Source organism: Crocodylus siamensis, chromosome 3 (assembly GCF_052110815.1).
Source record: "Crocodylus siamensis isolate JL-2025a chromosome 3, ASM5211081v1, whole genome shotgun sequence".
Classification (NCBI taxonomy): Eukaryota; Metazoa; Chordata; order Crocodylia; family Crocodylidae; genus Crocodylus; species Crocodylus siamensis.
In genome coordinates this window covers 115,349,833-115,375,258 of record NC_143397.1, presented here as the reverse complement: position 1 = coordinate 115,375,258, position 25,426 = coordinate 115,349,833, and the positions used below count along the sequence as shown (strand labels likewise).

At 44.0% G+C, this 25,426-nt stretch overlaps 1 long non-coding RNA gene across 1 annotated transcript in view; it reads left to right on the top strand.

The window, feature by feature from the left end:
* LOC149868706 (uncharacterized) overlaps positions 1-25,426 on the top strand; it is a 66,368-nt gene that overhangs the window by 24,033 nt on the left and 16,909 nt on the right. The window contains exon 2 of the long non-coding RNA XR_016441017.1: positions 22,834-22,920. This is a non-coding gene — a long non-coding RNA (uncharacterized LOC149868706). The remainder of the gene's footprint in view (positions 1-22,833; positions 22,921-25,426) is intronic.

The following is a 25,426-nucleotide window of genomic DNA, read 5'->3' as shown; positions in this document are numbered from 1 at the left end:
ATAACGTGATGCAGCACATACCCTGTCTGTGAAATTAGCACACACTTGGTCTGTGAAGTACATTGCTATGGAAAGGCATCAAGTCAAATCTCCAGGTCAGCTTTACTTCTTTTCTTTGGGGAGGTCAGTATGTAAACAAGGGGAGTCATAGAAACCAAAGCAATGTTTCCAAAGTCAACACATAAGACAAGTGTAGAGAGTGACTCTGTGGGACTTGGAGAAAATCCCTTTCCCTCAGTTCCTGCTACTGGAAGCTTACGGATGTATGCTGCCACCTCAGTCCAGCTGTCCACACTCCATCACAGCTGGAGAGTATTGACAGGTGTGCTCAGCCTCAGTGCAGCATGCTGTGCAGGGAGAAGGAGCCTCCTGCTGTCTTATCTCTGTCCCAAGTACATGTGCAGGACTGGTCCGAATGTAGCCCCCTATATGGAGTTTTAAAAGGTGACTATAATTTTACAAGGAACTGTTACATTTGCAGCCACGTATGCCGAGGCAAAGCCAAAGTTTATCAAATCTCATGCTATGGTGTGTAAGCTTGCACGTTCAGGATTCAGGAAAGGCCTTTCACCCCAAGCTCCATATAGAGCAACAAACAGTTGGCTAAGTATATGAGGAGTTTGCCTTGCATTCTCAGAAGCACAAACTATTGGGCCACTGTTTCACATTCTCATTTCAGGTTGACCATTCTAGTGCTGTGTGGTTGCAAAGAGCAGGGGGTCTGTCTGAGAGGGGAAGCCTTAAGGGTGAGAAAGAATTCTTTACCAGCATTAATTGAGATGGTGTCTGCAGCCAGGTTGGACAGTTGTCCTCTTTGTTTAGAGGAATAAATCTCTTAGTTAATGCAGTTCCAATATGGTTGCTCTGTGGCACCACCTACCTTTATTGTATTAAAGTTAAATACCTTTGTATACAAAAGTTTAAAGTGCATAGCTAAAACCTGCATGCTTGCAGTAATTGCAGATGTAAATCTTTTTGTCTTCCTGCAAAGACTGGGTGAGGTGTTTCATAAATATGTCAGAAGCAGCATTAAAATTTTATGGCAGGCAGCGCGGGTCGAGAATAGTACAGTGACTTCACAGCAAGGTATGTCCACCTTAACCCAGAACTCATTAATCATCGATGGGATTTTTGTGCCTTGTAGCTTCCCAGAAATGAGGTAGAGTTACAAAAATCTGCATGTTACTGATTTTTTATATATGAGAATCTATTGTAAGCTATTAAAATAAAAAGTCAACACTTGTCCATGTAAAAAAAAAACTAAAAGAAGATATAGAATCAATGTGTATCATAATAAAATATGGAATTATGTAACTCTTGTTATATGTAAAGTGACAATTTTCATGTGATCAGGAAGTTTGGAGCCATCCTATTAACAAAACTTTAATGAAATCCCTAACTGATGTTTGCAGAAACCAGGAGAGCTGCTTTGAAGGTGCTGCTACTTTCCTACTATTTTTGACATCACTGCAGAAAACATAAAAGGCCATTGCTAGGATTAAAAAAAAAGTCAAAGTTTCTATAAGGGTTACATTTATGCATGGCTTGTTAAAGGGTTAATGAAGACTATAAGCAGACTCCAGATATGAATAATGTGTTTTAGATGGTTATCAGCATAGCCATGGGAAGGTGTTATAGATCATAGGTCATAAGCAACCTATTGATCTGTTGTACTTTATAACAGTGAATTAAATAAGCATTTATTAAAATGTATATTAATTATATCTTAATCTTCAGTAATCTTTATAAAGGTGTCTCTAGTGCACACAGTGTGGTTGGTGTGAAGTGAACAAAGACATTTTTTAACAGTCTGAAGTACATGTGTGTGTGGTTCTGCTGCTGCGTTTCAGTGGAGGACCCTGAACTTATATACAGGAAAGTGTTTGCGAGTAATGTTATTTTGTATGTCAGAGAGAAATATGGATTGAGGAAGTAATTTGAAAATGAAACTAACAATGACCTGCTGTTTCAGGGGTGTTCAGAGCTGCACAGAAGAAAGCACAGAAAGGAAGCAAAATATAGATAGAATTTTTAACATTATGTAGCAAGGGAGAGGGCAGGATGGGTTTTCTTTAAATCTTGTGGAACAGGTGTAGAGGGAAACAGTTGATGTTGCAATTATTTTCTCTATAAGCTCTTCCAGATATATGGAGAGAAACATTTATGAACTGGTGGAACCTGAAATACTGCAGGTTTTACCTCTTCTTGGAAGAAGAAACAACTGCTTTCTCATATATTTTGATGTTGCAAATGTTGGCAAATGCTGACATTGAACGGGGAACGGAGTGCAGATGTTATAGCATGCAATATAATGCATGTAGGCATGTGCATAATGATAGGTAGATGTTAAAGCTGTAAAGACCTGCTGAGTTATTTAGTGTAGCTTTTCACATTACCGTATTCATAGATTTCTTCAGGATCCCCATTAGTTTCTTGTTTCATTTTGCCTTGAATACCTCTTCTGTTAGCAATTCAGTGACCTTCCTTGGCAAGTTACTTTTCTCTGAACGACCTTGCACTTACTGAAAGGACAGGCTGTAAATTTTGCAGGGTCTTCAAGTAAGATATCCAAGTCCTTCCCAACCTGTAATATGGCTTGTGTTATTGGCAGTGACTGTTGGGTGCAATGTGTGGGGGCAGGGCAGAGGAGGGCTGTGACCACATTTACTCATATTACAAACACATCTTACTAACTGGTCTGTCTTTTACCTCTTTATTTTACTCTGTTACTTTTTGATGTACGTTTATTACTGACTGCTAAGGATAACCCCCATTAGTGCCTTGCGGATACCCATATAATAGTCGCAGGGTAACATTTGCAAAAAGTGCCTAAAGAACCAAAGTGCCATTGACTTTCAGTGTTATGGCAGTTAGAGGGCTGTTGTAGCCATGATGGTCCAGGAATTATACAAGAGCCAAGGATTTTTTGGGGTGTTCTCTTTTATTGGATCAATTGCATGGTTGGAATAAAGTTAGACAAGCTTTTAAATGCAAGACATTTTTCATCAGATCTGATGAAGAATTTATTTATACACGTTTATTTATACAGTAGACTTCCCGTGCCCACCAGCAGTATCCTCGTGTGGGCCACACTGCTCCATATGAATTTCCCTTTACACCAGAAGCAATGTAGCTACAGTTGCATGGCTTGGGTGGGTTAATTAATATCCATGAGCAAGTGGGCCAGTTAGCCTACCCTCATGCTGATTTAGAGATTTAACGGTGGGGTCTACTACAGACCTCCCAACCAAGGGGAAGAGCTAGACCAGGAATTCTTAAGTCAGCTCACAGAGGTAGTTAGGTCAAAGGATGTGGTCATCATGGGTGACCTGAACTTTCCAGACATCTGCTGGGAAGGGCAGTCAGCCAGGTCTGACTGCTCGTGTAGGTTCCTAGCCAAAATGCAGGACCTCCATCTAACCCAGGAGGTGCACAGCCCCACCAGGGGAGACACCTTGTTGGACCTAGTGCTGGCCACGGGTGATGACCTGGTGAGGGGGCTGCGGGTGCTCGACCACCCGGGTGACAGCGATCATCGCCTGCTGGAATTCACCATCCAGCGCAAGGTGGCAAAGGCATGCAGTAAGGCAGCAGCCCTAGGTTTCAGGAGGGCGGACTTCAATGAGCTAAGGAGAATAGTCAGGGAAGCACTGAGGTCCCAGAGGGGAGGGGAGCCAGGTGTCCAGGAAGAGTGGTTGCTCCTTATGGAGACGATCCTCCAAGCCCAAAGGGAGGTAATCCCAACATGATCAAAGGGGGCAGGGGGGCGCAAAAGCCCCCATGGCTCACCAAAAGCATCCAGGAATGTCTCCTAGCTAAAAGGGAGGTGCACACACAATGAAAGGGAGGGGCCATCACCAGGGAGGATTATACTGCAGTTGCTCGGGGATGCAGGGAGGCGGTCAGGAAGGCCAAGGCGGAGATGGAACTGGTACTAGCTTCCCAGATCAAGGACAACAGGAAGTCCTTTTTTAAATACATAGGGGGTAAAAAGAAGGTTCCGGGTAATGTGGGGCCCCTGCAGGACAAGCTAGGAAATTTGGTCATCACACCAGATGACAAAGCCAACGTATTTAACGATTTCTTTGCCTCCACTTTCTTGAGCAGGGACTGGAACAGCCACCCACCTCAGGGCCCCCCTTAGACCTCAGTGGAGGCGTACCTAGGCCAAGGGTCAGTGAGAAACTAGTTAGGGAACTTCTGGAGGGACTGGATGTATTCAAATCATCTGGTCTGGACGATCTCCACCCTTGAGTACTGAGGGAATTGGCTAAGGTCACTGCGGGACCCCTGGCACGGCTTTACAAGCACTTGTGGTGTTCTGGTGTGGTGCCAGAGGACTGGAAGAGGGCCAATGTGGTTCCCATCTTCAAAAAGGGGAAGAAGGAGGACATGGGAAACTATAGGCCAGTTAATCTTACCGCAATCCTGGGCAAGCTTTTTGAGAGAATTATTCCAGTACATTTCCACGAGGGGCCAGCAGGGGAGATTATGTTTAGGGGCAACCAACACAGGTTCATTAGCGGCAGGTCCTGTTAGACCAACCTGGTGGCATTCTATGACCAGATCACCAAATCCTTAGATGCAGGGGTAGCAGTGGACATAGTCTTCCTGGACTTTCGGAAGGCCTTCAACACTGTCTCTCACCCTGTTCTCATTAAGAAACTGGGGGACTGTGGTGTCAGCACCCACACAGTCAAACGGGTTGCAAACTGGCTGGAGGGCCGCACCCAGAGAGTGGTGATGGATGGGTCATTTTCGACCTGGAGGGATGTGGGCAGTGGGGTCCCCCAGGTCTCAGTCCTCGGGCCTGCACTGTTCAACATCTTCCTCAGTGACTTGGACAAGGAGGTAAATAGCACCCTGTTCAAATTTGCTGATGACACTAAGATGTGGGGGGACGTGGGCACGCTAGAAAGGAGGAACAGGCTGCAATCAGACCTAGACAGGTTACAGGGGTGGGCAGATGAGAATAGGATGGGATTCAACACCAACAAGTGCAAAGTGATGCACCTGGGGAGGAAGAACCAGCACCATACCTACAGGCTGGGGAACTCCCTTCTCATCAGTACAGAGGCAGAAAAGGATCTTGGAGTCATCATTGACGCCAAGATGAACATGGGCCAGTAGTGTGGGAATGCAGTCAGGAAGGCCAACGGCACCTTGTCATGCACCCACAGATGCATCTCAAGCAGGTCCAAGGAGGCGATCCTCCCCCTTTATGTGGCACTAGTTAGGGCACAGCTGGAGTACTGCATCCAGTTCTGGGTGCCGCACTTCAGGAGGAATGTGAACAACATGGAGAGGGTCCAGAGGAGGGCCGCTCGTATGATCAGGGGCAGCAGGGCAGCTCTACGAGGAGAGGCTACGGCACCTGAACCTGTTCAGCCTCCACAAGAGAAGGCTGAGGGGGGATCTAGTGGCCTGTTACAAACTAGTCAGAGGGGACCAGCAGGCATTGGGGGAGTCCCTGTTCCCCCGAGCACTGCCAGGAGTGACCAGGAATAATGGTCACAAGCTGGCAGAGGATAGATTTAGGCTAGATATCAGGAGGCGCTACTTCACGGTCAGGGCGGCTAGGATCTGGAACCAACTTCCAAGAGAAGTGCTACTGGCTCCTACCCTAGGGGTCTTTAAGAAAGGGCTAGATGTACACCTTGCTGGGGTCGTTTGAGCCCAGTACTCTTTCCTGCCATGGCAGGGGGTCGGATTCAATGATCTGCTCAGGTCATTTCCGACCCTAGAAATTATGAAACTATGACTGGCCTACTTGCTGCACCTTATAGATGTGAAGCATCACCCAGACACTGCTTCTAGTTTAGGAGCAGATGGTGGAGCAGCACAATGTGCTTGAAGGTGTCACAGCTGAGCATGGTAAGTCTACTGGGTAGATTTGGCCTTCAACTCCTAAATACTCATTAGCAACTAAGGGCATATCTACTCCACAATAATTGCAGTTCATGCAAACCTACCTGAGCTAGCATGGGTACTACTAGTATAGTAGTTATCAACCCTGTTAGACTTGAGGCTCCCCTCATTAGACTCAAAGCACCCCTCCAAAACTTTTGTGAATTGAGTTGCATCCCATTCTGAAAACTAATTTATATATTACAGTGCTTACCTCCTTGCAGAAGGGCCAAAAGTGGGGATAAAGAGTTGTAGCCAGGCAGGGAGAGCCCGAGCCTGTGCTTATCTCTCCACACCTACAGCCTAAGTTTGGCCTTATCTCCTTACATTTTCACACATCCTGTGGCACTCTTCAAAGGATTTCTTGGCACCCTAGGGTGTTCCTGCACCCTGGCTGAAAATCTCTATGCCAGTAGTATGGCCACAGAAACATGCAGTTTTAGGGCAACTTGCACTGTAAATCCAGGAACCTGTGTAAGTACTCAGGGGATCAACCAGCTCTAAGACCTGTGCTACTATGGCTACACTAAAAATAGCATGTGGCCTAGCTAATTTAAAGCTGGCTTGGCTGCATCTGTATGGCTGTGTTTGGTGCCAACATAACCTAAAGGCCCTTATAAAAATAGAACTGGGGCGCCTATGTTATTTATGACACATCTATGCCATATCCCTGACATAGCTGAGCACTTTGTGCCTGTCCTCTCTCATACACATGGCAAACCTGGAAATGTATCGGTGAAACTGTTCTGGAGGTGTCCCTTACAGCTACTTTCAATAACATCAGAGGCAGAGGTCTCAAAAGCCCAGCAGGAATTCTGATGTTCCCTATTTGAAAACTGAAAAGTCTCTGATAAAAAGTCCCAAAGTCACTCTGTAAAATATTCTGTAAACCATGTTCCTCCACAATTAAAACAAAAGACCACTATATATAGAGAGAGAGACAGTGATCACTTGGGCATTGTTTTATTGATATATCTACAGTGTTAAGCACTTTGGAAGGCTACCAGTGTCTTTATCATCATAATAAAATGAATGCTAAATACCTATATGTTTTGCTGTTTGCCTTTGGTTTTCTTATCATAGAGCAGTTACAGTTCCCTCTGACCCCTTCATTAACCAGGATCTGGGGACAGCTGTCCCTACAGCCACAGCTCCAGCCAGCAGGTCTTACCCTGTCTGGCAGCTGGGTACACAGGGTGTGTACTATGGGGATGTGGAGTTTGCAGGATAGAGAGGTTGGAAGGGTTGCTGGGGGGATGTCGGTGGCTGTGGGGGGATGTGGAGAGCCATGGGGTGTGTGGGTAGGTGTGGGTGGATTGTGGAGGGACTGTACGCAGGAGACCCACCCCTCTAGAGCAGCCCCCCTGCACAGCTCACAGACTGCCCCCCACAGGGGCTACAGCTCCCGAACAGGGGCTACATGGCCCCTGCAGGGGCTACTACCCCTCCCTGTAGGGCCCACATGCCTCAACCCTGCTTGCTCCCCCAGCCGCCTGCCTTGCCTCATCCTTCGTTGTTTCCTGCAGCTCCCCAATGGCTGCCCCACCCAATCCCACCCCCCACTTGCACTCCTAGCCCCCTGATGGCTGTCCCACCTTGCCCCACCTCCACCTGCTCCCCTAACCCCCCAAAGGCTGCCCCCCACCCCCAGCCTCAGCCTCCCAACACTAAAAAAAAACTCCAAACAAAAACACCACTCGCATTCACCAGCAGTAGCAGGGACTGTGGGGGCTGTGGGGTCTTTGGCAGAGCCCCCTTGCACAGCATGGGGCAGCAGGAGGTAGCAGGAGGTAGCAGAGATCCCTGATCACCGCCCCATCTGGCCCCACCCTGATGCCCCCCCCAGCCCCCCCAGTCTGGAACTCAAAAAAAAAAAAAAAGCCCCCCCCCCAAGCCCCACACTCACCAGCATTAGCAGCCGCTGTGGGAGTCACTGGGGCCTCGTGGTACAGCCCCCCCATGCAACATGGGGCAGCGGGGGGCAGTGGGGCCTGGCCCTGGCCACCTGGCACCCACACTGCCACTGCCTCATCCCATGGGTGCGGTCAGGGTTGGCACGGTGCTGTGCAGCTCCACACACTGTCGGGCAGCTGGGGCCATTGTGGCTGTCACTCAGGCCCTGTGCTGCATGGGGGGACTCTTCTACATGGCCCCAGTGACCCCCGACGGCAGCTGCTACTGCTGGTGAGTGTGGGTGGGTGATGGGGCTGGGCTAGGCAGCCAATGGCGGGGGTCTGTGGGCAGGTGGGGAATGGGGCCAGGCGGGGCAGCAATCCAGGAGCCAGGGGGAGGGTGGGGGGCCAATGGGGGTCCCCCCTGGTCCCCTTACCCCTCCTCCAGCTCTCCTGCTTCCTACTTATGGGCAGGAGCCTGAGTCCAGCTCCCTGCGGCTGGGACGCTGCCTGCCCTCCATGGGCAGGCAATTTGCCTCAGCACCGGGATGACGGCCAGCCATAGAGATGCTTTGGCTGCTACCAGAACATCTCTGTGAAGGACCCAGCCTCTGGTTGCCTCAGGGCACAGTCGGGGGACCATGCCCTGCCCCGGTTTTTCCCCCTTGTGGTTTTTTTTGACCTCTGGATATCCAGGGGTGTAATTTTGCCCCTGCATTGCAAATTTCCAGAATGGGGAATGTTTTTTCGTTCCCGTGTGTGCCTCTTGCAGTGTCTCAAAGGGCTTTGAGACGCTGCAAGATGCACGTGCACGCTCATGTGGATGTGCCTCCTGGGGGATTGCCCCCTGTATGGCTTCACTATTACACTTTGGGGTTTGGTGTGTGTAAGCAAGAGCAGGGTGTGATTGAGAGGGACTTGGAATCTGGTGCCGCAGGCAGTGGGCAATAATGCCCACGGGCATTATTGAGAATTTCGTTGATACTTTGGTTTGGTTTCCATCAGTAAGATGCTATTTCCTCTTTAGGAGAATAAATGAGCTTGTACAGACATGGAATGTATTACTCATATCAGTTTGTATGTACAGGTTTTTTAGAATAAGGTATAAAGATATTATATAGTGGAAAAATAACTCAGCTCACTGTTATGTTATCAGCAGTTAACACAGAGGCCCGGCCCACAGAGGCATTTAGGTGCCTAAAACTCCCACTTAAACACTTCACATTGAAAATAAGTTTTTATGTATAGAACTTTTTGTTTTCCCAAAATGTGCAAAAGACAGCATCTTATTAATATCTCAGCATCAAGTTAATAGTTGTCAGCCAGACATCTCCTGCCCATGATTTATCCAGGACTCTGTCTTTGATAGGGTTGGTTGAAATTTTGATGTAGTTTCTGTCATGTCTTTTTTTTAAAGCTAAAATGACCAAATTTTGTTTACTTGTCCCTATTTTATTTTATCCTCTGGAAAATTAAGAAAGTGTTTAAAAGGCAGAAAAAATTAAAAGTACAGAATCATTTTTCTTCATTTCAATTAATCCTTTTACTCTTTCTAAATGTTTTCCAATCCAAATGAATAAATGAATAAATAAATAAAAAAATAGAGAAAAAATATTTTATTTCTTATTTTTTCCTGACATTTTCACCTTTCCATCAGTGGCAGAACAAGTTAAGCACTGCTAAAAAACCAAGAGAAAGTGAAATTTCTGCCATTTGAAAATGAAGCATATAACACATTTTGAAAACAAAAATTAAAAAAATCATTCAATTAAAAAAAAGTCTTCATTCATATCTAGTTATTCTTTTAATTAAACTCCTTTTCTCAATCAGCTGTCATGGTTAGCATTCCTCCATTAGCATGTTTTGGGCTTAATGATAAAGAGTGCTGAGAACATTTTAGAAGGCACTAAGCACCTTAACTTTCATTGACTCCAGCGGGAAACTGGTGCAAAATCCCCTCTGCATTTAGCTGACATATTCTTGTGTTGAGAGTCTGCGCTGAACTCAACTGCAGTCAAATGAGCCATGTGCCAACCCAAACCCACCCTTGAGGAGGGGCTTATGTGTTTCCTGTAGCTAAACTACCCAGAAAGGATCCATTTGGCAGATTTCTCACTCAAAGAAATACCCATTCTAAGTCCTTGGGTGACAATAGGCGGATATAAGATGCAAGTAGGATTCATCTGAAGTATTTAGGCATGTGTTTATTCTGTTAGAATGGTGTGCTTTGTAATTTAAATGATAGAGGGCCATATTTTACATACCAGACCCAGGCAAATGCTTTGGTTCTTCAGTGTGCATTCCGGCTAAGTAATAACTACCAGATATATTGCCGAGCACAGTCATGATTTGGTAGAGAGACCAGCGGGTTGGTCTGTTAGGCCCCCTTGCTCTGACTTTGATGATAGAATTTGACTGCAGGAATTAAACGGGGCTTTTCTACAGGAGTTCCTTGTCTGGAATTGCAGAATTAGTGTGTGGTTGTGCTTAGCATCCCTGTTGACACGCATTGTGTGCACACAGGCAGGTAATAGTCTGCCCATTGTGTAAGCTCAGGAGACACATTTTGAGTTCAGGGATGTATATTTGTCTGTTGGGGCCTATAATGCATTGCACTTGGCACACCTTCCGTTTCTGTAAATAATGTGTCTTATAGAAATATATAGGTCCTGGATTGCATGATGTAAATCTAAAATAATTTTACTATTGCAACATAACCAAGTAAGAGGAGTGTCAAGCCCAAAGATGCAATATTAGTTAAAGGCATTTGGAACAATGGCAGATGCCCAAGTTGTATTGCTGGGTGTGTTTCAGAACTGAAGGAGTCCTGAAGGAGTGTTTCAGAAACAGATATGCAAGGGTGTACATCATTAGTTATGGGCTTGCTCCAGAGCCCACTGAACTCTCTGGGAGTCTTTCCATTATTTCAAAAGATTTTGGGTGGAGCCTTAGCTCATTGAATCATAGAAAAATCAGGCTGGGAGGGACCTCAGGAAGTTGTCTAGGCCAACCCCCTGCTGGAGACAAGAATTTGTCTAAACTGGGCACGTCTACCCAAGGCGCTATGTCACTGTGTGATGCCACCACTACTGCACAGTAGCTCATTGCTATTGCACAGTAGGGTCAACAATGACCTGTGCATTGCCAGGACTGTGCAGTACCAACCACACAGTACATTGCAAAGCAAGTACTAAATGCCTACTCAGTACCAATTGCGCAGTCAGGGGCACGTGTAGACGCTCCCACTGTTCTGAAAACTTAGGGACCAATCCTCACACACAGCTACCAGGTACAATGCCCCAAACAGCAACATCCTTTAACATGCCAGAGCTAAAGCAGGGGGACAAAGGCGCCATCATTGTATCTCAGCTCAGATAACTGCTTTCATATCTTTCTAGGACTGAAGTAGGGGGAAAATTGACATACAGAGGCATAAGAATGTCTGTATTAGAAGGGCAAACACTTCTCTCCACTATACTCTGTGGATTCTTTCTTTGTAACATGGAAATCTGCAACACTGTCTGTACTTGTTCAGCTCATTGAACCCCTGCTGCCCTCAGTGTGAGTGTCCCACATGGAGTGAACAAGGAATGTGTAATGGAGATCCATCATACATCTCAGGGATGCAAGCTTTGTGCAGGGAAAGAACCGACTCCTTGCTCACTGCTTCAGTGTGCCGCTCCTCTGTTAGTAGGCTGCTCTTCAAATCAGCAGTTACACTGGCATATAACCTGAGCAACAGAAAGGGGAGTCAGGCTGTTTTTTGGTTACAAAAGGCAACAGAAGTAGGGGCCAGGTTCTGAACTCAGTTATGATGGCTAAATCCACAGTGTTAATTCAATTTGAACTGAGATCAGAACATGGACCACGGAGCATAAGTATACTTAATGGACATCAAAGGGGCCTTTATTATTGACCTAATGGGGAACAGGATAAAACCTGTACTTAAGATGAGAAAGGCTTATACCAGTATAACAGAAGTGACCAATTTACCTTTGAATAACTTGTACTGGAACACAGGTATTAGCATATTGGGTCAGAGCAGTTGTCTATCTAATCCAATAATCTCATCATAAAGAAGCATTTTCCGTCTATAAAAAAAGCATTTTCCTGATTGCCATCAATCGAGGGCAACAGCCTGGAGGTCAGTTTAGTGCAAGTATAATTTTGGTGGCTACTGCCTCTGCTGGCCTAGTCAGTGCCACTACCCCAGTCCCTGCTGCCACTGCCTCAGCCACTGCCACCATTGCTGTTGGTGTCAGCCACTGTGATATCCAGAGCACAAAAACTGCTTGTTATGCTTATGGTGGCTATTATATTTGCTACTTGCAGTGCACTCTGATCTTCTCCTTTCATCCTAAAACCATTGATAGGGTCAGTGTTTGCAGATTAGAGCTGTGTCAATAACTGGCTTTACATGTTCGTTTCTTGTTGGCAGTTCTGAAAATTGCATCAGTGAAAGTTCTGTTGTACTCAAAATATCCAGTTTCCTATTTGGGATTTTGAGCATTTAAAATCTTTTAATAACATTGAAATTAATTTCAAAATGTGGCAACATGCTGAATCAAAAAAAACAACTGGTTCAATTTAAAAATGTCTGGATTTTATGGGTTTTTTTTCCAGTTTATTTAACTGAAACAGTTCACCAAAATCGACATGAGTCTGCAGCATATTTTGATCAATACACGTCTACACTGTTTGATGAAAATAAGTTAGTTTATGCAGTGGTTTTCTATAATTTGAAAATTGTTGTGTGTGATAATATTTCCATCTAAGCAGAGGTCTTTGCCCACCTCTTTCTCCCTCATGCTGGACTACACTGACAGCTTGTTGCAATGAAAAACATTAATTATCAGGAAAAAAAATGAATATGTTAATCCTGGAATATTGCCTGGACATTCTCTCTCTTTTCATACTTCTTATTGTTAGTCAATATGACTTTAATTAAATTCTGCCCAGCAATATAACTGACCAAACGAAAATACTAGTATTTCAATCAGTCAGTTCTGATATAGGCAAGACAGTTTAAAAGGAAATAAGGCTGCCTAAGGACTGTCCTTTAGTTTATTCTTGAAACTTCAACTGTATCTGATGTATAGTCTTATGCACACAGGACTTGTTTTAAATCGATGCTAGAGTTGTGTGCATTTAACAGCTATTTCATAATGGTAATATGTAATATGCAAGCTGCTTTGGTACATTTTGGTTGCTCAGTGCAATATTTAGCCCTGTTCTCCATGCAGTCAAGCATATCTTAACTCCCGGGATAATGATTGTTATTGGAATTTGCTGAAGAAATTTATGGTCCATGTGATTACTTCCACAAAAGAAAACGTTAGAAAGCAAATAAAAAGTCACGAGAATGTTAATTTAAGAAAGTTACTGTAAGTTCCTTTGCCACAGAAAAAGCTAAAGAAAGCTATAGCCCTCATCAAGTGGTAGTTGGGGAAGGAGAAAAATAAAACAATTAATCTAGATAGGCCCATTTCAGGTGTGAAGACTGAGGTGAATTCTCTAATATATCCAGGAAGCCGATATACAAAGTGGACAGTACACTGATATTCTTGGCCAGAAGTCTATTTTTTTCCTACAACCTTCTGTTCTTTTTCCTCCATTGGCCGAGTTTATTGAATATCATTTCTCCTGGTTTTTTTGTTTATCTGCCCAACTGAAGGACTAAACAAGAATTTTGAAAAGTAGGAGCACAGATAAGGGAAGGATACAGCTAATTAGAGCTGAAAAAAGACAAGGACAAGTTTGATGAGAAAGGGCCTTGAGGGTTGTAACCGTATGGAATGGTTAAGAAAGCTAAAGGGAAAGCTAAAGTGTCTGATCTTTCCATGATGTTTAACTGTAACTTCCGTTAATGTTAATGAAAGAGTGTGTGTGTGTGTGTGTGTGATTATCTTAAATATGTATTAATGAAATGAGAAGAAAGTTATTTGAGATCTATAAAATTCTGGAGGTGATACAGATAATGGATTCTATACTTTTATGTGAGCAAGTGACAGAACTGTGAGCAAGAAGGAACAGGCTATAATCAAAAGAACCAGAACTTGCCTTTTCCCCTTCATAAACTCATTCCCAGCTCCAATAATCTTCTTTCATAATCAAGCTAGTTGTGGAGCTCTGCTTCACTGTCCTGATGCTGAGCATAGTTATCTTTAACATCTAGCTGTCCTGGCCTGTAGAGCTCTTCTCATGATCTCCAAGTCATGCATGTTTGTAGATCTCCTGGGCTTCCAACTATTGCTCTTCAGAGCATTCTCCAGGCATTGTGGCTCCTACATTATCCCTGACCAATATTCATTCAACCTCTTCTTGAAAACCTCCAGTGAAGGACATGCCACAACTACCCAAGACAATCTATTCCATTTCTTCACTGTTTTAACAGTGAAGAAGTTTTTACAGATATTAAATCCAATTCAACCTGTTTGGTGCATTTTCAAGTCACTGTTATACATCCTACTCTCTGCAGTGATAGAAAAAAGGTGTTTTCCCTCTTTTTTATGGTAGCCTTTCATATATTTGAAGACTGCTCTCAAGTCCCCACATAAGTGCCTTTTCTACAAGCTGAGTATGCCCCTTCCAAACTTTCCTCATATGGCTTAAATTCTGAGCCCCAAACCATGAGTGACTGGTGCCTCCTGAATCTGGGGGGTACCTGCAGACGCTGCCAATGGCGGTGGTCCCCTCAGGGGGGGCACCAGCCCTACCGACAGCATCAGTGTCGACCATTACGGTGGGCACTGGTCCTGTCGGGGGGCACATGCCCCCCCGTGCACCCCTGGCCAGTTGCCTATGCCCAAAACTGCACACACTACTCTAGTTGAGGCCTAACTGGTACCAAGTGAAATTCACTATCACCTTCCATGTCTTACACCTAATATTTCTGTCCATAGGTGCAGACTGGTTTTTGCCAGTGGGTGCTTGCAGACATAAAGAAACAAAAGGTTTACTTTAAACTCAGTGCATTCCTATGTCGAGCCCTGTGCATGTGCAGAAGAGGTAGCACGTTACTTCAGTCCAGCTCTGTAGTATCTGTAAAGATGAGGTGGTTTAGTGGCACTTTTTTGGTGCTTTTATCTAATAGCTGATTGATCAGCTTTAGCTAACAGCACCAAAAACCCCTCCTGAAGTGCCTGATCTTTACAGATGTTGCAGAGCTGAATTGAAGTGACACACTACCTCTTCCAGTAAAGCTGGTTTTGTTTTGTTTTGTAACATCTGCAAGCAGCAGGCTGTCACTTGTGGTTGCTGAGCAGCCACTCATTTTTTTTCAGTGGGTGCTTGAGCCCAGGAACACCCACAGAGTTTGTGCCTATGCTTCTGTTGATACAACCCAAAACTTCATTCGCCTTTTTTGCAGCTGCATCACACTGCATACTTACATTGAGCCTGTGATCTACCAAGCCCCCAAGATCCTTCCCCACAGTGCTGCCACTCAGTCAGTTGTCATTCACTTTGTATCTGTGTTTTTAATTATTCTTCTAAATGTGTAGCATCTTACACTTGTTAGCATTGAACTTTGTTCTGTTGGCTGCATGGTTGAGATAGACATAGCTAAGCTTTCAAATGCAATGCATTATTCTTCAGGTGACCCCATACTTTGGGGTGAGCTGCAGACAGATAGTACCTACATTGGTGTTACTTCCACTGTTGTAGCTTTACCTCTGATTCTTTCAGGGCTACATCTCCCCCAGATTGCATAAAGTTACTTTGGTCTGCTCCTTTTTTTACACAAGTATAAAGGCCAATTATGTTGATGTAAATGGGGCACACAAATTATTTGTGACAATAACTTTGATCAATTGAGGTAGACAGTAGAAGATAGAACTTAGTCAAGTTAGTGCATAAATATGGGAGATGTTTCTCTAATGCAGTGTAGAAAGGGGGACACAAGAATTTTCTAGGACCCCCTGGCTCAGGATGGAATTTGACCTCATCTTTCCTAAATAGTATTGCATAGATGTGCACAGTTAACCATTGGTGGACTGGCTGGAGAATGCCAGGTGAACAGCTGATGGATTATATCTAAGCACTGGATGGACATGTGGCATTCATGTGGACTGAACATGCAGAACAGTTTCCCTGCCCAGGGCCCTGGCAGTCAGACAATTCAGGCTATTCAGGGAAACAAGGATGTGGTTGCCATGTTAACAACTGGTACCCAACTTGGAGACACAGAGATCCATGTTCTGTTTCAACTTTAGCTGCCTAAATACTTCATAGCTGTCCAGAATAGATGTGTAAGTGGCTCTAAGTGCAGTATGCAGATTTTGGTTCCTGTTTCCATCTGTGTGACTAGATGTAGCCTTCAGACAATGCTCAGTAAGAGCTACTATTACCGTATATACTCTATTATGATTGTGCTCCACACAGAAAGCACAGAATTGTACACAAGTCCCCAGAGCTTTAATCTGAGAAAAACCATGGCTAGCAACTGTTTCACAAAGGTGGAGGAATAGGACTCTTCCACCTGATATCACCTGAATAGAAAATGGGAAACCAGGTTGCAGGCCCCTCTCAGCATTTTCTGCTTCCTAGTAAAGTCCTCTAACCACCAGGCTGGCAGCTTTAAAAGGCCATGCATACCCTCTTGAGTCCCACTGAACAGCCAAGAAAAGTTATGTAGGATTAGAAGAACAATGGAAAGGAAGCCTGGCACAGTGGGTCCCAGCCCCTGCTTTTGCCTCTAATACTGCCTGTCCATTTTATCCAATGACTAATATAAAATGTCAGCTTCAAGATCAATTCCTGAGTATGTACAGCTGTTCCCTTGCAGCTGACAGCTCATGAAACTGTCAAGAAATACTTACACAAATGAAATATTAAGTAGTGACCAGTATGTATTATATAAATATGTTGACAAAGTAGTTCTTTCCTTAGGTCTAATTGTGTTGTGGCATACTATGCCACACTTGCTTACATTAAGCAGTGGCTAAACCACTGTGTAACACCGTAGACTGAAATGGGTCTCTTGGCTTGCAAAGGTGGAAGAGTCTTGGCCCTATATTAGCAGTAGTAGCATGAAATCCTGAACCTAGTTTTGGCAGCTTATGAAAGGATCTTTTACAAGAAGAGCTACAAGAGCACATAAAGTGAATGGAAGCCACTCCTTGGGACACACACACACACACACACGTCCCTGGGTAGTTGATGCATGGTATATCTTTTGAACAGGGCTGGGGCTGATCATTAAACAGTGCTGTCAAGAAGTATATCTGATGGATCCTGGAATATCTGGTGGAAATCACGAGGCACTCATGCAGTGTTCATTCATCTCGCTTAGTTTCACTGTACTGCTGCACCATTTGTCTATCCAAGGCCTGTGATGGTAATAGCAGGCAGGGTTGGTGGGTTTTTTTTCCCATTTCTCTTTTTTTCCTTCTTTCTATCTTTCCTTTGCTTTTATTCCTTTCCCCTTTTTTTCGCATGGCTGATGGATATGCAGAGTATGTGGGAAGAAGCAAGCAATACTGTCACTGAACTGATGGTGTTCAGTGACTCCTCGAGCTCTTGGCTGGTCTGTACTGCAGGAGCCTGACACCCTGACCACTGAGGCATAAAAAACAGAGAATTGGAAGCCTCAGCCTGTCAGGCACTGGAGTGTCCCCCAGAGAGGCCTGGAGATGTGTGTGTGCGCGCGCATGTGTGTGTGTGTGTGTGCGTGTGCATGCACGGAGGGGGGAGGGTAGCAAAGGTTGCGGAGAGTAGAGAGGGAGAAAAGAATCAAGTGGTGAAATATCAGCTTGTCTCTACTGATTCTCACACTGGAATACTACAGATTATTTAAACAGCATGGTCACCTGCTTTGCAGGTTGTTCAGCACAGGAACTGGATGTGCTAGCTCTGTCTGAATGGCTAGCTAGGAAGGGATGGGAGCAAGTGAATACCAGATGGCAGTACATGGGAACCATGGTGGACTCTGCTGTCCTGTCTTTTGGTAAGGCTCTGTAGTGGTGGCTAGGTGGTGCCATTTTACTTGCACTCTTGGCTCGCAACTGTGCAGGTTCCCATTTGGGTTCTAGATACCCCTCCAGGGTGGACCATATGGCAGAAATAGGTTGGGTGGACTGCCTGTAGCTGGGTAGTTCCCCAGAAATGCCAGGCCAGTTGCCTCCCCAGTAAAAGGGGCACCTTATAACCCCAGCTACCACTACCCAGTGGGTAATTTAGAGAGCAGACATGGCTGGAGCGGGGGCAGGCACATTGGATTCCTGAGCCCCATGGGCTGAGTGCCTGTAGCCTGCAGACAGGAGGGCTCAAGACAAGCCAAATGAAGAACCATGGTGGTATAAGACCCTGGTGGCCCCAGCGAGGGGGTCAAGAGGGAAGCCCCAGGGAGGGGGCAGAGAGTGACCCGGAGAGGGACCAGTGGCTGAGTTCAGCCCAGTGTGGGGCAGAAGGCCAACAACCATGAAGAGTAAAGCTGTGTGTGTATCAGCTAAAGTGTGTGAGTGAAGAAGCTTGAAGGGCTATGTAGAGTAGGGCCAAATGGGGATCTGAAGGGCTGCATGGAGTAGGGCAGGATGTGTGAGGCCCAGTGAGGGGCAGTATGAAAGAGGCCCTGTGAGAGAGGTGGAGTGGAAGAGGCCCTGTGGGAGGGGTCGGTATGTACTAGGCCTGAGAAGAGCAGAACATTAGAGGCCCAGCAAAGGACTGAATTTGGCTTGGCCTTAGGCTGGAGCAGATATTAACTCAGCATGGGACATGGTGTAGGGTTGGTACAGAGCTGTGTATATCACCCTCGGCATCAGGGCATTAAAATGGGCAGCCTTCCTCATTTTAAATCAGTTTATTAAACAGCAAGTGATGGCAGGCGAGACTGGGTGGACTGCCCCACATAGACAGGAGGGTGAGCTGATGTTGAGACCCAGCCCTGAGCTGGTTTTCTGTCACATCAAACAGTAGCTCTACTGTGCACTCTTGGGTGCATCATTCACCGAGGTGGTCACTGAACACTCTTCCATTCTATATGCTTTGCTGCCTCGGGCAAATGCAGTATGATAGTACCAAATGCATGAATAGGAGTCTCAGTTGAAGAGGGAACCAGGAGCAAGGAGGAAACCCAAGAAAGGGGTTTAGGTTGTATAGGTAGCTTCAGCTACAAAAAGGGTACCAGAAACTTGGTATGTATACCAAGAGAAGTGCTGTAATACCTCTGCATCTATGGAAACAGTGGTGCTCAACCTTTTGGTCCCAGGGCCAGATGAGTAGTGTGGGGCTGGGCTTTCTGCAGATCCCACACAGGTTTAGTGTGCAGGGTTGCGCCTCATGCAACCAGCTCTGACCTTGCATTGACCCGATCAGAACCTGCCCAGGATCCTACCTCATGCTACCTGAATCAGGCCCCAGGGTCCGTGGATCTGGAAAGCTGGCAGCTGGAGAGCAGCCGCCACTTACCTGCCGCCAACATTTTGGACCTGTGTGGATCCTGGTGGGCTGGATGATATGGCTTTGTGGACTCTATATGGGCCCAAGGGTTGGAGATTGAGCATCCCTGCGCTAAAACATAGAGTTGCCTGCCAAACCACACAAGTACATCTTAGATTTAGAACATGGGAATTCTGTGGAAACCCAGGAGCTGAAGGAGAACAATTGCAAGTGGTAGTCATAGGAGGTTATGCACCACAGGAGGGCAATATGAAATGCTCAGGCTCAGTGAGGTAATGCTAACTTCTCACCCAAAGACAATGATAACTCATCCCGTATTGGCCTTCATGTTACCACTTTTGTGTCTAATTCCTGTTCCATAAGTCTATTATTCATATCAATTACATGTCCAAAAACATTTAGAGTGGAGGTCTCAGTTATATTTTGTGATGAGGAAAATATTTTTTGTCTATTTGTGACAGTTCCTTTCTCTCTTCTCTCACTTCTTTTCCCTTGCCTAATTTGTCTCCTTTGTTGGGCTAGCTCCTCCTCTTCCCCTTAGACTCACTCCTCTTTTTGCTGTCATTTCCACTTTCTCACCGATCCTTTTCCTCCTGGCTCTTTGCTGTAACTCATTTTTTTAAAACAAGAAAGAACATTATGGCCAAGTTAACCTTCAGGAACTGTATACAGCGTCCTTCATCACTCAAAAGGACAGGGAACAGAGAGGGAATGTATATGCTATGTACTTTAATAGGAATAGAAGTTTGGGAACAACTCTATTTTCAGTGGCTCACAGTGATTAATATAGTTGTATGGTAGCAGTAATAAAAAACCACCCAGGCTTTTATAGAAATCTAGTCAAAATGTAATAGGCTCTTTAAAGAATAATGTTTAATAATCTTACCTTAAACTATTTGAATCTTTATTTTTCACTTTTATTCCTATGACAGCGCCTTTAGTAGTCAGTGTGGAAACACAAATAGCTTCTGACCTTCCCATTCTAAGAAGCAATCTTAGGAAAAGAAGGACAGACAGCCTGAGACCCAAGGTCCATCTTGCCCCACATCCTGCCTCTGTCTATGGGGAACACTAGCTGCTTCAGATGAAGGAGCACTAGGCAGATGTGAGATAATCTTTCTTCACATACATCTTCTCCAAATCTGCAGAAAACAAAGGCTGGTTTAAAGCCTGCACCCTACTATCCTTTCCAAAATGTGTAGTATTTATGTGATCAGTAACTATTTTCACTCTGGATATTCTTGTTGTTCATATAAATGTCCAGTTGCTTTTTGAAGCCTGCTTATTTTTTGATCTCAACAACATCCTGAGGCAGCAAATCCCTCCCTGCATGTGAGGTGTTTTCTGTACCTTTTGTGACTATCAACTTGTACTTATTTGCAGTGCACCTGGGAAATGGAGGTAATGTGTACTGTACAGATGAGGCTATACCATTGATTTGTCACAGCAATATATTATTTCCTATATGATTTTTCAACCTGTTCCTTCTTGTTTGCTTTTCTGCATACAGATGGTGATACCCACATCACCTTCCTAAGCTGAAATGGCCAATTTAGAACAATAAGAGTAAAGTATATGAGTAGTTTATATCTTAAACCCTACCTTATCAGCATACTATCTCAATGACCATAATGCTGTCCAGAGTTCAGTTCCTTTATAAGAAGACTTTCTAAATTATTGCAGCTCAGAACTGCATAGACTGGGATATGTCTATTAGCTCTGATGGAGCTACTCCAGTTGAAAAAGATAAGGCTTTCTGTTATTTTGCTGACACTAATGGTGTTGGAGTGCCTTGCACTCCTCTGAGCATCTTCAATGCACCTGTTTTTAACAACTTAGCATATAGCTTTGCAGCTTATTCAAATGTGCTTCTCATTTAGCAGATGTTGGGGGAGAGGAAGGAAGAAGTGGGCAAGAATCAGAGATCATGGAAACTTCAGTGGGCTTTGATTCAGGCCCATATTATATTTAAACAAAAGGCAATTATGAAGTTTGGCTGTCATATTTTTCCAGCAAAATGCTGGTTCATTGGAACTAAAACTACTTGCAAGAAAAGACAGATAAAGGGTGTTTGTGCCTGAAAGCTTGCTAAGAAGAATTTTTCCAGCTGTTTGAGTTGGTCTAATTAAAGATACCAGATTTACCCAAGGAACCTTGTCTGCCTATGACCTTAGACCAACATGGCTACAACCTACACCCTTGGAAGAAAAGATTGATTTCAACCAATTTAATTTAAGAAAAAGTTAGAAAAAGTTTTAAAATTGTGGAAACATACTAACTTTTCTAAATAGAAATTACTCATTTTTCCATTTGAAATGACTTTTTCCACTTAGAAATGCAAGTTGATTTACAGTAAAAAAACCCAATCAAGCAACAAAAACAACTGCCCCCTACCCCGAAAATAAAAAGATCAGTGAAACTGGCTTTGTGGAATTTATTTGCAGTGACAGTATATTAGACTTATTTTATAGGTGTTATATCTAGGGACCTACCGAAATGGCAAAATCTGGCATTGCCTGCAAAAACGGGCACTGCCTATGAAATCCACAGAAAAAACAAACACCTTACTGAAAAATGAAATGCTAGATCTCTAGAGGGAATCAGTAGTGCTCAAATCTGGCTGTACAGCCTGCTGGGGGGAAGGGGGAAAGTGGGGCAGTGTTGCCAGATGTTAAATATTAAATGATCATATTGGAATCTCAAAATTATTGTATTTGTTGAAAAGCCTATCGTACACTGAAAAAATATTCAAATAACTATGAAAATAAGTATGCAAATACATCTTGTTCTTACTTGCTTTATATTGCTCACTATGACTTGTCAGTGAGTGAGTGAGAACTGGGTCCTCCAAGTTAAAGCATTTCTTTATTTTGAGGCAGGCAGTCATAAGAAAATGCTGATAGCAAACCCAAAAGTTGGTTAAGACTCCCTGAGAGTGATTTGGGTTTTGTATACACTGCATCAATTAGCTGTCTCAGAATTATTGTACATTTTGAACACTTTTGCTATTACTGATCATACATTGTACAAGGGTTGAAATTAACATGCAAATATAAGATGGCTGCTGCCTGCAAGATGACAGTTGTCCCCACCCTTCACTGCTGATTGGCTGCAAGGGCTGCCTGTTGTGCGACCCTGCCCCTCTCCATCAATTGGCAGCCATTGTGTCCTATTAGTGGTGAGGGGTGTGGCCACCAGGGCGCCTTGGCCAATCAGAAGCATGGGGGGAGGCACCTGCTGTGATCAGCCAGCAAAGATGGCAGCTAGCCTTGAGATCTCCCCATGAAATTGGCCAGCTGCCTCCTTGAGTTGGGTAGACCTGTAGTTATATCTACTGTTGGAGGGACACTTGTATATATCGTCCTAGAATAATGTGACCCAAAATTTCTATGAGCGATACCCTAATATCTAGCTATAGGATTCTCTTGTAGTGACTCTATCGAAAAACAGCCATAGACTTCAGAGAGCTTTCATTCCACAGAGAACAAAGGTGTTGGCGCCTTGGCTAAGTGTTACTTTGCATATTAACTAACCTATGGAATGTATCTAGTTGCTTCTTTTCACTTATGTAACTTACTTGTGTTTCTAATGTTCAGTTACCCTTTTTTTTTCTCCTTCTTCTTTGTCTCTGATTCAGGGAGTGAGTTCTCTGGAAGTCCATACAGCCACCCACAGTATTCAACGTATAATGACTCCTGGAGATTTCCCAACCCTGGATTGCTAGGTGAGTTTTCCTATCAGGGATTCTACAGGAGCATCTGACTCACTACATGGCTGATAAAACATAGCTCCACTGGGTAAGAACCTGAACTTCCCTTTGCAGGGAGTGCCATTCATTACTTGGTGGAAGTGGAAAATATCCTCTAGAGAAGTCTCAGTGCTGTTGATGGGCTCCCTGTCATTACTTCAGTGCCCAGAGCCCTCCTTCAAAATACATTAGTGCAATCCTCTAAGCCACTGAGGAATCCACCTCCTCCATCTATTCTCCCTTTTTCTCTCTTTCATGCATGTGCACACGCACACACAAACACACACTTACCTTCCCCTCCTTTCTCCATGCATAGACACAGGCAGAACTTAGCACTGAAAAGGAAACTGCTACTTTTTGTGGGTACAGACTTTCTTCCATGCAGACCTTGATATGATCACTGTGCTGTTAAAGAATCTTGTGGGATTTGTAAGCATTTAAAAATGCTTGTCTCCAAAATTTAATAAATTGTTCACAGCCACATCTAAAAACTGCTTATTCCCTACATCATTGGTTTCAACTTGCTCAAGTGTCTCACAGAAAACGTGTTTCTGTCAGATCTTAGTTTGTGCTCCCTCTTTCATTTTGCTTTTACCAGGAATCTAGGTTCCAGTTCTGGGTGGGCTTCTGCCACCAGAGGTCCTTGCACCAGTGGACAATTTCATCAGCTTGTGTGAGATTCCCTCTTATGAATCCTGGGGTGGGTATGAGCAGATCTTCACGTAGGATCAGGGCCCCAACAGGGTGGGTACACAATAATCCATTTTACACCACTGTCAAAAACTGGCCCAGCCTGACCTTATATACATGTAACACACAGTAATTAGAGGTTTTCCTGCATAATTTGCATGGATGAGGTAAGTAAAATACCAATTAATTGTCATCTCTCAACTCTAGGAATAGAGTGCCTTGGAGACTTCCAGATTTATGGATGACAGGGCTGTTATATGTGACCTCCAGCAGAGAAATAATTTTGAATTTTTGTCATTTTTTTCATCTAGTTTCTTTGTTTTAAGTAATTGAGTCCCTAAGTAATTGAGCCACCTAAGCTGTATTCATCATGGTTCTTGCCCTTAAACAAGTCCTTTGGGAGTAATAGACAGCTAGAGCATCCTGTGCCATGGTATTGGTATAATACTGCCATTTGCAATACCCTAGTTAAGGGGCCGCCAATGCCTCCATCATAAATCAGGGGCCAGATCCTCAGCTGATATGAATTGGCATAGCTCTTCTGAAGCTAACAAAACTACATGGGTTGCAGCCAATTCAGGATCCAGCCCCAGGAATAGATACGAAACTTTGATTTGGCTGTATGGAACTGCTTGAACTGCAACAGTTAGGGATGGGAGGATTTTCCTTTCTTTCCTTCCTCTGTAATGCTTTTAAACAAAATGATCTACATGCCTGTTTTTAAATAATAGAATTGTAAGAGAAAACAATGGCTCTTCAAAAGGCTGATAACTGATAACATTTGTATGGCTACAATTTGAACCCTCTACTCACCCTAGAAAGACATTATTTTCCTGAGTAGCACTGGCAACTTCTGACAGTGAAAATTTATTCCAGACCGACCATTACCTTGATCACATTCTTGTATGGTAATGTCAGGCAGGTGCCTTATATGTGCAAAACCTCATGGGCCAATTCTTGATTGGGGTAAACAGGTGCAGTGCTTTGAAGACAATGGAGCTACCTGAATTTGTATTTAGTTGAGGACATGTCCCCATGTCTTTACAATTTGCATGATCAGGCCCTTCCATTCCTGGCCATCTATGCCTCTATTAGCTCCTCCCTCTCATTCTCTCTCTCTCTGCTTTATAAGCTCCTTGGGGCAGGGACTATGCCTTCTTTAATGCTTTAAAGCAGGAGAATGAATGCAGGTGCATCTTGAATCAATTACTGGAATAATGCAAATGTTTGGAAAAAATCTGTTCTTCAGGCTGATATTAATGTTTTCACAGTGGCCTTTACTCAGGAGTGATGAAGACGTGTTCTGCTTACAGCTTGACCAAAAAAAATAACAGAACATATTTTTCATATGAAAATGCAGTTTTGTCAGAAACAAAATATTTCACAGGAACTGGTCATTTTTATTATAGTTTTTGCAGGAAAAAATGTCAAAGTAAATAAGTTCCAATTTCAGGCTCCTTTTTCTATACTGCTGAAATATTTAGCTTAGCGTCAGTATTTTCTCTCAATTAGGAAAATGTTTTACATTTTATTATTTCAATTCATATTATTTTATTAAGTAATCAAAATGAAATCTTTTGATGTTACTAAATTAAACATTTGAGTTTTTATTTTGCAAGAAATTGCAATTTTTCGTCTCAATTCAAAGAAAATTTCAAATGTCAGGATCTTCTATAGGATGGAAATTCTTTTTTCTGGCTGGTCCTCATTTTCATAAATGCCTGTACTTACCATATCTGTCAGTCCTTTGTGTTGTAATACACTGTCTACAACATTTGGTTGGACAAGCTGC